The sequence below is a fragment of the Panthera pardus genome, unplaced genomic scaffold, assembly GCF_024362965.1.
Source record: "Panthera pardus isolate Hobbes unplaced genomic scaffold, ASM2436296v1 HiC_scaffold_6, whole genome shotgun sequence".
In the NCBI taxonomy this organism is placed as follows: domain Eukaryota; kingdom Metazoa; phylum Chordata; class Mammalia; order Carnivora; family Felidae; genus Panthera; species Panthera pardus.
In genome coordinates, this window is record NW_026526991.1 from 79,817,509 (window position 1) to 79,831,653 (window position 14,145).

The 14,145-nt window shown below is 41.6% G+C and overlaps 1 long non-coding RNA gene across 2 annotated transcripts; it reads right to left on the reverse strand.

The window, feature by feature from the left end:
* Positions 1–7,888: 7,888 nt before the first annotated feature.
* Positions 7,889–14,027, reverse strand: LOC109268782 (uncharacterized). 2 transcript variants are annotated; one of them, XR_002080784.1, is made up of 3 exons: positions 13,178–14,027; positions 12,351–12,558; positions 7,889–8,185 (listed from the first exon to the last, which is right to left on the reverse strand). It is a non-coding gene; the product is annotated as an uncharacterized LOC109268782 (long non-coding RNA). The 2 variants fall into 2 exon arrangements; XR_002080783.2 differs by lacking the exon at positions 7,889–8,185 and having other exon boundaries at positions 12,338–12,558.
* Between the last annotated feature and the right edge of the window lie 118 nt (positions 14,028–14,145).

A 14,145-nucleotide genomic window follows, 5' to 3' on the forward strand; every position in this document is an offset into this window, starting at 1 on the left:
TGAGGGGAGATGTGCAATGAGATTCATATTGTTTTCAAACCTGCCGACAACATCCATTCCGTAGCCTATGGATCAGGGAGTGATTTCATCTTTCAAGTCTTATTATTTAAGAAATACATTGCATAAGGTTAAAGTTGCTATAGGCAGTGAAAACCTTCTGGAAAGGATTCACCATTTTGGATATCATTAAAAACATTCATGATTCAGAGGAAGGGGTCAAAATAATAACATGATCAGAGTTTGGAAGAAGTTGATTCCAACCCTCATGGATGACTATGAGGTGTTCAAGACTTCAGCAGAGGAAACACTGCAGATGAGGTGGAAATAGCAAGAGAACTAGAATTAGAAGTGGGGCCTGAAGATGTGACTAAATTGCTGCCATCTTGTGAAAGAAACGCTAACGGGGGAGGAGTTGCTTCTTATAGATCTGCAAAGAAAGTGGTTTCTTGAGATAAAATCTACGCCCAGTGAAGATGCTGTGAAGACTGTTGACAGAAAGGACTTAGCTGATAAAGCAGTGGTGGGGTTTGAGAGGACTCCAATTCTGAAAGAAGTTCTGCTGTGAGTAAAATGCTATCAAACAGCATCTCATGCAGCAGAGAAGCCCTTTATGAAAGGAAAAGTCAATCAATGTGGCAAAACACATTGTTGTCTTATTTTAAGAAATTGCCACAGCCACCCCAACCTTCAGCAACCACCACCCTGATCATTCAGCAGCCATCAACATCGAGGCAAGACCCTCCACCCTCAAAAAGATTAGGACTTGCTGGAAGCTTAGACGATGATTAGCACTTTTTTAGCAATAAAGCATTTTTAAATTAAGGTATGTACATATTTTTAGGCATGATGCTATTGCACACTTAATAGACTACAGTATGGTGTGCAGATAACTTTTATATGCACTGGGAAAACAAAAAATTCATTTGACTGGCTTTATTTCAATATTTGCTTTATTGTCGGTGGTCTGGAACCAAACCCACAATATCTCCAAGGTATGCTTGCAATGTGATGAACAGACAACAGTTGAAGTCTTAGAGTAGATGAAATCTTATGTTTAAGACTAATTCATCCTGAAAAGAGACCCAAGGCATGAACTAATGCTTCAAGAGATGTTTATGGAGCCTGGTGCTCTGTTTACTTTTTACACACTAATTGGCAAATTTATTGGGTTGCCAAGATGGCAAGTTTATGGATTAAAAAATATATATAATTTACTGGTAAATGTCATCTGTGTTGTATTTGAGTTGCTCTTTTTTTTTTTTTCCTTTGAAGAAAGTTTATGTTAAAAAGAAAAGTAAAGGGGCGCCTGGGTGGCGCAGTCGGTTAAGCGTCCGACTTCAGCCAGGTCACGATCTCACGGTCCGTGAGTTCGAGCCCCGCGTCCGGCTCTGGGCTGATGGCTCAGAGCCTGGAGCCTGTTTCCGATTCTGTGTCTCCCTCTCTCTCTGTCCCTCCCCCATTCATGCTCTGTCTCTCTCTGTCCCAAAAATAAAATAAACGTTGAAAAAAAAAATTAAGAAAAGTAAAAATTACAGGAAATAATATGCGAATTCATGTCATTTGTGAAGACTTTTGAAAGACCAGGGGAGTTGGGTTTGGGACCTGCTTCCCTCCTCCCCTGTTCAATGAGTGTCATTGTCTCAATGGGGAGAAAAGTTTCTGCATTTTGCTGAGCTGATGTGAGGTGCAGCTCACGAGTAAGCACCTTTGTTTATAAAGCTGTGCTGTAAAATACGTTAGCTATAGCCACATGTGGCTACTGAGGACTGGAAATGTGGCTAGGGCAACTGAGAAATATTTTCATTTATTTTATTGTAATTAGTTTAAATAAAGAAGCTTAAGCAATGTAAAATATTTTTCCATGAAACGCAAGTTTGTTTTGGTAGGACTATATTACACTCTGTTGAAAATGTAGCATTTGAATGGATATGTCTAAGGCTTAGTATGATAATTAAAGGGGGTAAATCGTCTCATTAATAATTTTTAAAAGCTCTGTTGAAATATAATTGATATACAAAACACCATGCATATTTACCATGTACAACTTAATGAGTTTGGACATAATGCATAAAACCAGGAAATTATCCCCACAATAAGGGTAATAGACATATCCATCACCTCCAAAAATTTTGTGTGTGTGGTAAGAACACAACACAGATCTACCCTCTTGCAAAGTTTCAAGTGCAATATACAGTATTATTTAGTACCCCAATGCCATGCAGCATACTCCTAGAACTAATTCATCTTGTAATTTTATGTAGTATTTTGCAATGAGAATGTTTTAGGTATGTTTGGTTAAACAAAATTTATTAAAATTCTTTCTTTCTCTCTCTCTCTTTTCCTTCCTTCCTTTCTTTCCCTCTTCCTACCTTCTTTCTCCCTTTCTTTTCTTTTCTTTCTTTCTTTCTTTCTTTCTTTCTTTCTTTCTTTCTTTCTTTCTTTCTTTCTTTTCTTTCTTTCCAGTAGGCCCCACGCCCAGCATGGAGCCCAATGCGGGGCTTGAACTCACGATCCTGAGATCAAGACCTGAGCTGATACCAAGAGTTGGATGCTTAACTGACTGAGCCACCCAGGCACCCCTCTTTTTGCTGTTTTTAATGTGGCTATTAGAAAATAAAACTAGATATGTGGTTAATATTATATTTCTATTGACAGTGTTGGTATAAAATGTCCTGAAAGTATAAGCCACAAGAGCTCTGGTTAACGGAGGCCTCTTCTGGGTACAAGGATTATGGTTGGGGTGCGTCCTCAGCAGCTTTTCTTTGGCCTTATGCTTCTCATGTATCTACCACACTGATATCTCTTACCACCATGGGGACTGGGAATATAAGGCACAAATCCTATAACAAAAGAAATGTTCTCTAGGGTTTAGTTTTGTTTTGCTTTGATTTTTGACCCAGACTTGGCTCTTTAATATATTTGTCAGTTTGTTTGTTTTATCGGGGCCTAAAGCATTGGGTTTTGTTTCAAAATGGCAGGAAGAGCGTAAGGGTGGGACCCGAAGAGGAAACAAAACAAAACAAAACAAAAACCCTTGGCCCTGTTAAGAACGGAGCAAGGGTGTGGCTGGAACTGAGCTGACACCTACTCCCTGAGCCCAGAGACAAGGGATCAGGTGGAGGACAGCCTGGGGTGGAGGCCGAGATCATCGGTGAGGGGAGAATGCTAAGCCAGAGGAGCAAACCTTGTTCCCAACACAGGGTCCAAGACGGGAGAGGAGGCCAAGAGCAGTGGGTGCCAGCAGTGGGTGCCAACCCAAAACAATAGATGCAGGGACAAATCACAGAGGTGAACGTCTCATAAATGAGCTGCTAAGAGAAAACATGAGGGTGAGAGACAAGCCAGATGGAGGGTGGGAGCATGAGACAGGGGATGTAGTCAGATGTCCACCCATCTTCCAGGTCCCTCCTGCCAGGTGAGAGGACCACACTGCTCAGCCCTTGTCAGGGACCCTCCCCTCTGCCCAGCTGCTGACAAATGTGTTTACTTACCCAGCCCTAGAATTTAAAGCAAACTCTATTGGGCTGTCTTCAAACTGGTTGGTATTGTTGAGTTTCTTGGCTCCTGTACATATATCACACAAAAGTCTAGTTTATTTGTCGCTCTATCCTACTAGCCTGGAGCTGTCTCAACCCTCTCTGTTGTCAGCGCCCAACAAAGTTAACAAGCTACAAACAAGTAGCCCGAGCGGTGGGCAGCGGAGGTGGGCCTGGAATGAGGAAACCATGTCACTCAAGGATATGTAAATCCTGGTACTTTTTAAAAAAGTTCCCACAGATTCTTTTGGAATGCATGGATATTTAAATATCCAAATGCATGCATGTTAAAACCCATTATATGAAATAACACCTTCATTTTGGTGTCAGTCTAGGCGAGGGGCGCCCACTTTTAGGATGGATTGGGGAGGCTGTTTTCAAGAGCTATTCTTTGCAGCTGGATTGTTCACTGACTCGATGGAGCTAAAACTCTTCCAAAGAAGTGAACTGTCCTCACAGAAATAGCTGAAAGAAACACACCAAGTTTCTTGGCATGATGCAGCAAGGCAGGCTGCAATAGATTAGCTCTGCCCTTAACAACAAGTTTCACTGGGCCGATGAGAGATGTTATGGAAACGTATCAAGGGAAAGAGGACTCCAGCTTCAGCTGGCCAGCAGACCATAGGGTAATCACTGCAATGAAAATACTGAACGAGCACCAAGACTCACAAAGCAGCTTATTATAAGGATTTAATATACAGTATTATGGGGAATCTGGATAGCTCTTGTAATGGGATATGGAGCCTTGCTCTTCTCAGTCCCTGGTTCGAATTTGGATTAAGTCCATTTCAACTAAAATTAGTTGCCATTTGAGACAATTTGGAGGCCTTGGCAAAACAAGTTGGTCATCTCATCCCGGCTACCAGGAGAGCTGACCTCACATGCAGGGGCTACATCCCCAAAGTAAAAAAATCCCAAGTGTTCTCTTGCTATAGGTTTCCTTAAAAAAATTTTTTTTTAATGTTTATTTATTTTTGAGAGAGAGACAGAGAGACAGAGCGTGAGAGGGGGAGAGGCAGAGAGAGAGGGAGACACAGAATCCGAAGCAGGCTCACGGCTCTGAGCTGTCAGCACAGAGCCTGACGCGGGGCTCAAACTCACAGACTGCGAGATGATGACTGAGCTGAAGTTGGACGCTTAACTGACTGAACCACCCAGGTGCCCCGATAGGCTTCTTTTTAGAGCAGAGATAGGAGTCCCACACTAACATTATTTTAAAAATGCTTGAGTCACAAACTCCAACTCTATGGCCCTCATTCAGTTTTGGAGAGTCAAAATTGTAAAGATTAAAAAAAAACCCAAAACAACAACAAGTTGTTAACGTTTGAAGTTTAGTTACTAAGTCAGACTTCTTTAAGAAAGCACCATGGTGATTTGGTAACTGTAAGCTACTATAGCTATCAGGAGGTTCTTTAGCAGGGGCCAGGTCTGCCCTATATTCAAGTGCAGTCAAAGATTCCAGGGAAGTCATCTTTCAGGGCTATGTGCTCTTTTTAATGCCTGTCTTCCCCGGATCCTGCTCTGTCTTGCTTGTCCAACTCTAAGCTATCAAATAGCTGAATCAAATAGCAACAGGAATAAAATTGAGTCAGCAAAGGCTTGCTATCTCTCTCCATCTATAAAGAAGATGGTTGTCTGTCACCTATAACCTGCATTGCTACACCTTTGTTTTGTGGAAGGTTAGGAAATAAGAGTTATCAGAAAAGTGCCTGAGAACATCATGGTGCTCGAGGATGTGAAATTCCCAGGTACACTGAAGCTCTTTCAACATTACTGTTAAGTCCACGATCTATTACATGTTCGTCATTGATTCAGACTCTCCTGCATTGCCTCAGCCAGAAAAGTGGAGTCACAGGTAGAACTGTAAAAAGGCTGGCGTTCCTAAGCTTGTGGGCTCCTGGATCTCCCTGCATTCACTGCCACGATCTGGCATCTGAACTCTTTCTTGTGACTTTAGTTCCATAGCATATACACTAGTTACAAAAATTCTCTCTGAGTGTTGTGTTCCAGTAAACTAAAATCTAGATAGATATATGCTTTCAGGATTGTGCAGACAAAAATTAACGTACAGGTAGGCAGTCACACCTTCTACATCCCTTCATGTGTTTGGGTTTCTCTTCAGTCTGTCATCTTCTGATGCCACAGTCATTGAAACAGGAGAAAAGAAGATTTGAAAGCCCCTGTACCTTACCTAAACAAGTAACCATTCAATGGACACAGCCACAACAATTGTCAGCTAAGGGACACCATCAAAGGCATTCCTAGACACTAGAGAGGAGAAACAATAGAATTCTCTTCCTGGTCCTTGAGATCTTGTTCACTTTCCTTCACAAACCAACCAGAAATGAAATTCATAAGTAAAATAAGCTATAGTCAACACGGTGTCCTAACATAATGGAATAATGAAAAGAAAGTAATTTATATTTGGAAATGAATTTTGATATACCTCTATGCTCCATCTTTATGGCTGAGATAGCTCTAAATGTAACCCGATAGAGTTGTGTTTTATTAGCAGCATAGCTACCAGTGGCACACTCTTATGAAAGTCTGGACGGTGCTCATAAGGGAACAAAACAAAATGTCTTCCACATGGACTCATTCCTTGAGCATTCCTAATATGTTCAAGCTGTGCAAAAGATACTTCATGTAGACCTATAAGTGGAATTAGAGTCTAGGCTTGGGTAATTAAAAGCAGGTTTTTCACCTTTGTGAACGGTCTCAAAGGATGTGGGGAAAATCCCTACATTGCACGGCAGGGCAACAAAGCACAAAATATCCATCTTTGCTTCCTTATACCTAAAGGTGGGTACAATCCCTCCAGGATTATAACAACCCAAATGTCTCCACCGCTTTCCAAACTACCTTCATGAAAAACCAGAGTTAGAATATCAATCTAGGGACTTGGTTCCTCATGAAGTTCTGTGGTGTGCTCCACCATAAATTACTGCAAATATGTGTACAGTGCCCATTGTACCCACTAAATTATACATTCTAAGGGAGCCAAGGCTATGCCTGTCCTGATCACCACTGCATCGCCTGACATGGACTAGGCACTCAACAAGGATTTGTTGAGTGAATCAATGAGGAAATGAATGAATGAATGAATCAGTACTATATAGTCATCAGACCTGCATCAGTTTATCAGCACAGACCAACTCTACACTGTAATGCTTAAAGAAACTTGCCTTTAAATATTTTTATATTTATATTTTTATAACCTACTTATATTAGGTTTAAATGTAGTAACTCCACGGCATCTCATGTGGACCTAAGAACACCTCTAGCTCAATATCTGTGGTAATTTCAATGTCGCGGTGATTTCTTGGGTCAGAAGAATGGGGCTTTGTGCCTAAGAGCTAATATTTAGAGGATGCAAAGAAACACAGCCTCCAAATTAAACTCTTCCTCATTTCCTGCTTCACTCCTTTCCTTTGTGGCTGCATGTGGTGCGCTCTGCCTGGGGTCTTACGGTGGCATGTCGCATTTCAAGGAAGATCTCACATCGTGTGTACAATCTGCATCCGAACACTGTTGGACTAGGAGTCAGGAAGTCTGGATTTGCATCCCACTTTTGCCACTATCTGGCTGTGGGACCTTACAAAAGTTACTCCACTTCTCTAAGTCTCTGTTTCCTTGTTTATAAAATAGAAGGATGGGACTAAGAGTCTCTGACTGTTCTTTCCAGCTCATCTATGTAACATTTAGTGATATTTCAGACATGGGAATAAACAGACAGGTAAACCCACAGTTGTGACCAAGCTAGAACGTGGTTAAAAAAAAAAAAAAAGGCAAAGGTTGGTAACTGAGCTTTGCCTAGTTGACAAAATGCCCTTGGAACTTCACAGAAGAAAAAGAAGGAAAACAAGTCTGTTTAGGTTGTGTGGTTTCTGTAACATGAATTTAACTAATTTCACTCTCTGTCTAGAAAAGTTTTATATTTTGTTTGCATTACCTGGGAGATTTGTCACATGATGTATTCTTATTTTTCTTTACTTTCAATATTTAAAGGTAGGCTTTAACATCAGGTCCTAAACTGTCCAAAATAGGCACCACATACTGATGGTGGTTGCTACCTGTCAGAAATGAGAATCCTGATTTCTCATTGCTCATAATTGCAAATAAATAATTCTCTCCCAGCAACTAAATAATTTTCTCCCTTGCAGAATCCTTGAAACTCTGAGCTTCAATTTAAAGATCAATTCCTGTAAACTCTATCGTACTTAGGCCTAAGCACATAGGAGATTAATACTGAAATGTTAAAGGGCTATAATTTGGGGGTTCTAAGATCATCTTATGGTTAGCCCATGAGATCTGGGAATTGCTCTGTCTGGAGAGAAAGGAACTGAAATGCATTCATGTGGCAACAGGATTTTATTTGAACAGCAGGCAGCTGCCTGCTAGCATTGCTTTTAGAATTGGCATCCCCTGCATTGAAGCCTTATTGGGATAGAGAAGTATCTCAACTGCCCCCACTTCAGCACCAGGTTGGGCCCACTCCTCCAAGCATCTTCTGGTATCTACTGACCAGCATTCCTCCCAGATGCTAAGGAATCCTGGGGCTGCGTGAGAACTATGTCCACAACAGGGAGAAAGTCCAGCATGTGGTAACAAGCTTCTGTACACAAAGAACCGCAGGCTTCCTTCTCGAACTAAAGGAATCAAAGAAAGAACAGAGTGTTGATTGTTCAGCTTTCTATGTCCACCTGCCATAGGATCTTGAGCTGAGCAAATGGCAGATAATTTTACTTGGAAGCTTTATCATTGTACAATGACTTGAAATTGAGCATGAGAGGGAGAGATAAAATAGCACTGTGTGTGTGTGTGTGTGTGTGTGTGGTGCACGTGGAAGGGCCCAGGCTTTTGGAAGACATCACTCATCACTGAACTCCAAGAGCAAGTCTCCGAACTATGAGTACTCTAATATACAGCAACATAGGAAATCCCTGGATGCAACTGAAAAGTCTCAGACTAGATTCTTCTTCACCTTTAATGCAGAGCCCACACCTTTGCTATATCCCACTGATTGCCAGAGACCTGAGCCCCCTCCACCCTCGGTTATGAGCGGTTACAGGAAAAAATCACAGGGAATATGCATCAACTAGGTCTTTCCTCCAAGTCCTGGAAAAAAAAATGGGATAAACTGACGGCCAAGGCTGCTGAAGGGCTAAAGCAACAGTCTTGTCTCTCCCCATTAAAGTCTTTAAAAGCTTAACATAGTTTTCATTTCTCAGCGCTAATTCAAATCTAAGTCTCTTGCCTTCCTCACAAATCCTCCCTCCACCTTGAATTGGTTGCTCCAGGAGCATCTTCCCTGCTATTATTAGTGGATAATTGCTTAACATTTTCTAGAGGTAATTAACCTTGGCTTTGAAATGAAAGAAATCCCTAAATTGAGCAATATGATGAAAGCCATTCTTTCATGTAATTTAGTCTCATCAGCCAAGTACATCAATTTCTAGCTCAAAGGCAGGGCTGAAGAATAAGCAGTGGCGATACTGTAAAGAAAAAAACTCAAGGTCTCAACACTGTCAATCTCAGTTTCTTCAGAACAGGGATCCCAATGCAGCAGCCTGATTGCATGAGGTCAGTGGTTCTGTTCAAGCTCAACACAGCGACCTTGACAAAGGACATCTGTTAGGAGTCCACGTCGAGCTGACAGCAAGATGCTAGGTATTGCATGCATACTGAAGACTCCAGAAGTTCATCAAGCACCCCTAATTCTGCATTAAAATTTAATTTCTCTTAACATTTTTAGGAAAACAAATGTCATAGTTCAAGGAGCTCTGCTAGTCTACATGCAGTTTGTTGATCCCCACCAGTGTCTGTATCCTTGCCTGTTTCATAATTAATTGGGTAAGCAGCTCCTTTACGACCATAGGTTTTGAGGTTGTGAGATCCCACAAACAACATGCTTGCCCCCCTGCCTCCACCTAAGGCTGTGCCCAGCTGATTTCAGACTGATGGATATCAGAATTTTCCTCTTGCCGAGAGAAAGATTTCCAAGATGGAGACTAAACAACATCCGCTGGTATCTTGTTCCAAAGGTTGGGAAAGTTCTGTGCCAGCAAACCACTTTGTGGTTGCATTAGACGCTCTCGCCTGCCCTGCGGTTAGCTGGAAGTCAGTTTACCGCAGGGCTTTTATCACCCAGAGGCTGCATTTAGCTTTCTGGGTGACCGTGGCCCACACCCCAAACCAGAGGAAGGCCCTGAGGGGCTTTTTAAGGACCATCCAGAAACCCTCAGAGATGCAGGAGGTCCAGATCAGATCTACAGACACAGATTTGCAAAAAAGAGAGAGAGAGACAGAGACAGAGACAGAGAGAGAGAGAGAGAGACAGAGAGATCACTTTGGCGCCCTCTAGGGGCAGTTTATTGCCATCTTGTAGATTGTGAAATCATACATTTGGGTAATCTCATGTCAGTATGGAGACAAACATCTTGTTAGTGATTTCCTCATATGGCTTACCAGTACCCTTTCCTACATTCTTTTTGTTGATTATTTTACATGACCACAGGATCCCTTTTCTCATGGAAACTTCATCATAAAATCCTGTACCAAAGGGGAAAAAAACCCAACAACAACAAAATTAAAGCCAGAGATTTTGATTGTGTCTATCAGTTCTGTTTATTTTGATGCAAGCACTGGAGGCAGCTCTTCAGCCATCCTTTTTAAATGTTTCCCATTCACAAACATGTGATTTGAGTTGGTTTCATTCCCCTTTAACAAACAGGGGGAGCTCTGGGGGAACAAATATTATGATGCCTAATAATTAACAGCATGGTCTGCCTATTTTTCCACTATTTTTCTTTACTACTGCTACTTACTTAACTGTCTTTACTGTCTTTACTGTCTTTACTACTGCTACTTACTTAACCTCTGCACCTCAGTTTTCTCAAGCAGAAGTGGGTCAAATAAGAGTGCCCTCCTCATAAAAGTGCTGTGAGGATTACATGAGATAATGCCCGTGAAGCATGTCATCCTCCTTCACAGGTGTCCAGGGTCTCTGGCACTCAAGGCAGGAGAGTGCAGGAAACTCAGGGGTCACATAACAAAGGCACGCACCTCATAGGGTCATGGAACGCATTAAATTAGTTAAGGAAGGCAAAACACCAGAATGATGTTTAGTACCTAGCAAACATTTGAAATCGTTTGCCGTTGTTAGTTTCCTTGTGTATCTCCATTTTATACTCGAGCGAACTAAAACATACAGAGGTTAAGTAACTTGCTTAGGAAATGGACAAACAGTAAGCAGCAGAGTCAGGAATCCATCTGACTCCATGGCCCATGCTCTTTACTACTATGCTCTCTCCATGCATAGTAGCTATTACTATCAGTACTATTTTGACAGGAGAAATAATTTTCAAGCAGGCCTGTTGTCACCTACTGAAGAGAAGTTTCCAATTCATCAGCCTGCAAAGTGCACACTTAGCCTTACACTAAGACAGTAAACATGTAACCACCCATTAACCAATCTTTTGGAGGCATGGGGCAGAAGTCCTCCATATTTTTGTTTTATAATAAGAGGATATTTTCCACTTGCTAAGATATTTGACCTGATATGGGAAAGTGGAGACAGCCACTAAGGAATTTAAAGAGGGAGTATCCAGAGGAAGAGCCGAAAAGCATTCTTAGGGTCTTCCTGCCAAGGTGGACTGAATCAAATGCCCTGGTAACTTCCAACCTTTCTCTAGGAAGGCCTCCAGGCCACTCCACTTTCTGATTTTAGCACAGACGATGCTCCCTGCTCCTCTGAGAAGTAATCTGAGGTTTCTTACAATTTCTGTTGAACTCGGACAGAGATGTTCTATGCTTACAATCATTGGAGTGTTCCTAATGTAGTTACAATAGGACTGCTCCCTGACGTATGGCTTCAGCCATCTTTGTCAGCATGTTACCATCTCTGCTATCTAAGCTGCTAAACCTCAGAATCTTCCCAGCTCAAGGAGTGCCCATTGATTTTAGCTTCCAAAAACAGATTTCCCGCTGTACCACCAGATCATAACTGTTGGTGAAGTCCCCTGCTAGTCTGCTTACTGTCTACAAGTGCTGAGGTTACGGAAACTCAAATCTCTGAGGCTGTCTTATTTTCTCTGAGGGCACAGAGCTAAAAGAAGATGGTTTGTTGTTTTAGGGAAGACACTCACTCCTAAGAAATTTCTAGCTATTGGGCAGGGGAAAAAAAACTGTTTTGGAAAATACCAAGTTTTTCTGATGTTGAAGTGGTACAAATATGTATTTAAAGGAGGTGCTTTCCTGAGAGGTGTAGCTGAGGAGGATGCCTGCATTTGAGCTCAATTTGGCTCTGAGGCTTCCTGGTACATTTTCTTTTCCCTTATTTAGACAAGGTAGTAAAGTACTTCATAAGTGAGTTTCTTCTCTTACTCATGTGCTGTACAAGGAGAGAAGCCCACTTGTACTGAAGTAAAATTACCTGAAAAATTTGTTTTCCTAGGAAGTGCTGTCTTGGTAAGAGGAAGATGTTTTCAGGTTGAGTATTAGTCTTGAAGACTCTGGAAGAAAAAAAAACACTCTGAAAGGCTTCATACTGCCTGAAAGTTGTCATCGTTGACTATCACTATTAATAGTTGAAGCAATGAGACAGCAATGATAATGTCACTTACATTGGCCTTTATATGGGTCTCCACATTGAAAAGTTCAAGTGCCACATGCAAGGGTATAGATGGTTTCTCAGGTGTGTTATGGCCCCATTAACGGATGGAAAACCAAACTTGCAAAGGTATCTGTCTCTCTAAAGGGACCAGAAGAAGTCACTCAATGGTGACAGAAAAAAATACAACTTCAGGACCATACCTTTTAATATGCACCATCATTCCAAGTGTAGGGTTGACAAGTGTGGTTGTATACAATGTAATTAGCCTCTGAGGAGCAGGGATGCATGATACTAGAATGTTCATTCATTCATTCATTCCATGTTCGTTGAGTGTTCATTACATGCCAGCTATCACTTCAGGCAGTGGGGTACAAAGTGTCTAAGGTCACAGAGCTTCCGTTCTGGTGGCTAGAGACAAAAAAAAAATCAAAATGAAGTATCAGGTAGACATAAATGCTGTGAGGCAAATAAAACAAAGGAACAGAGCTAGGAAACACTGAGCATGTCCACAGGGTCTTGTTTTCTATAGCATGGTCAAAGAAAGCCTCCACAAGAAGGTGGCATTTGAGCAGGTATCTGAAGGACATTAAGGTTCAGTAAGAGTTGTTAAAGTATAATTTTCAAACAGTCAAAAAGCGACTCTTGCATAAATAGAAGCTGAACATATGTCAAAGATTTATTCTACTCAGTAGTTAGTAAAGGATCAATAAAATGTTAAGATTGGTTCAAAAGGGCATTGAAAAATCTGTCATTTACAGGGAGTTTAACAACGGAGTGCTCAACTAAGAAAGGATGTTACATTGGAGACTAAACTGGTTAACGTCCTACTATATTCTATATAAACTATATTCTTTGAGGTTATCTAACAGACAGAAATTGGGTCTCTCCTGGAAAAAATCTATAACAAGTAACTTCACTACATCTAGGATTTTTAATCCATAGTAAACAGTGAGTAAAATAAGGCACATTCTTGTGTAAGCCTATTAAACAATGTATCCGTGGCACATTGAAAGGACATACGGCTCACCTTTTTAAGTTTGCCTTCTCCTCCACCTCCTCCTCCTTCTTCTCCTTCTTCTTCTTATAAAAAAAGCCACACAGATAGCTGAAGGAAGAACATTGCAGGCAGAAACAATGTGAGTGAATCAGCCCATTTCCCTGACTCAGGGAGGATCCCTCCCACTGACGCAGACTCACACATTCACCTGGACCTTATTATGAATTTTGGTGTAAGTAAATAGCTGGGGGCAATCTGGAGAAGCTGGAAGGTTTATATTAGAAAGTGAGTGGGTACTGAAGTTGGCAGTTGAGAGTGTGGGGATTTTCAGAAGATATTAGGAAGTGAGGAGTATGAAAAGTGGTGAATGAAGGATGAATGGATTTGTGCAACAATTTGCTACTTTTATTGGGCATGAAAACATACTTTGTCTATCCCAGCTCCACCTTTGCCTGTTTCCTGAGAGACTGAGCAAAGATATGAATTAGTTCTGATTACTTTCGGTTTGTTTGTTGGACTGGGTTCAATAGGAGATGTGACCATGTCCTTTCTAGAACTTGTCTCTGAAACAATCACATGCATTAGGGTGTTTCAGCATGGAAACATTGTCACTGGAAGCTGAGCAGGAAAGGAAGTGAGAATGCCTCTCAAGTCTGGAGGGTTAGAGAAGTGCCCCCCATCCAGGGAAGACACTTGTAGTTGCCCCTCTTCTCTTCACTTTACCCACCTTCTAGCCACCGCTCTAGCTGAGGTTTTCCGAGCCTTACTGTGGACTCTGGCGCCCCATGCCTGCCCTTCAGACCCTAGCTCCTGCCTTTCTCCACATGTTCCAGGCTGAAACCTAATCTCTGTTTTCCAAAATACCTTTTCTTCTCACTCTTCACGCTGCATACAACCCCCCCTGCATGTCCTCATGGTAGTTTAACTACCATCCAAGGAACCCAGTATCTCCAAACTCTTCACTTGGCCAACTGGGTGATGATACCATAATAACAGAG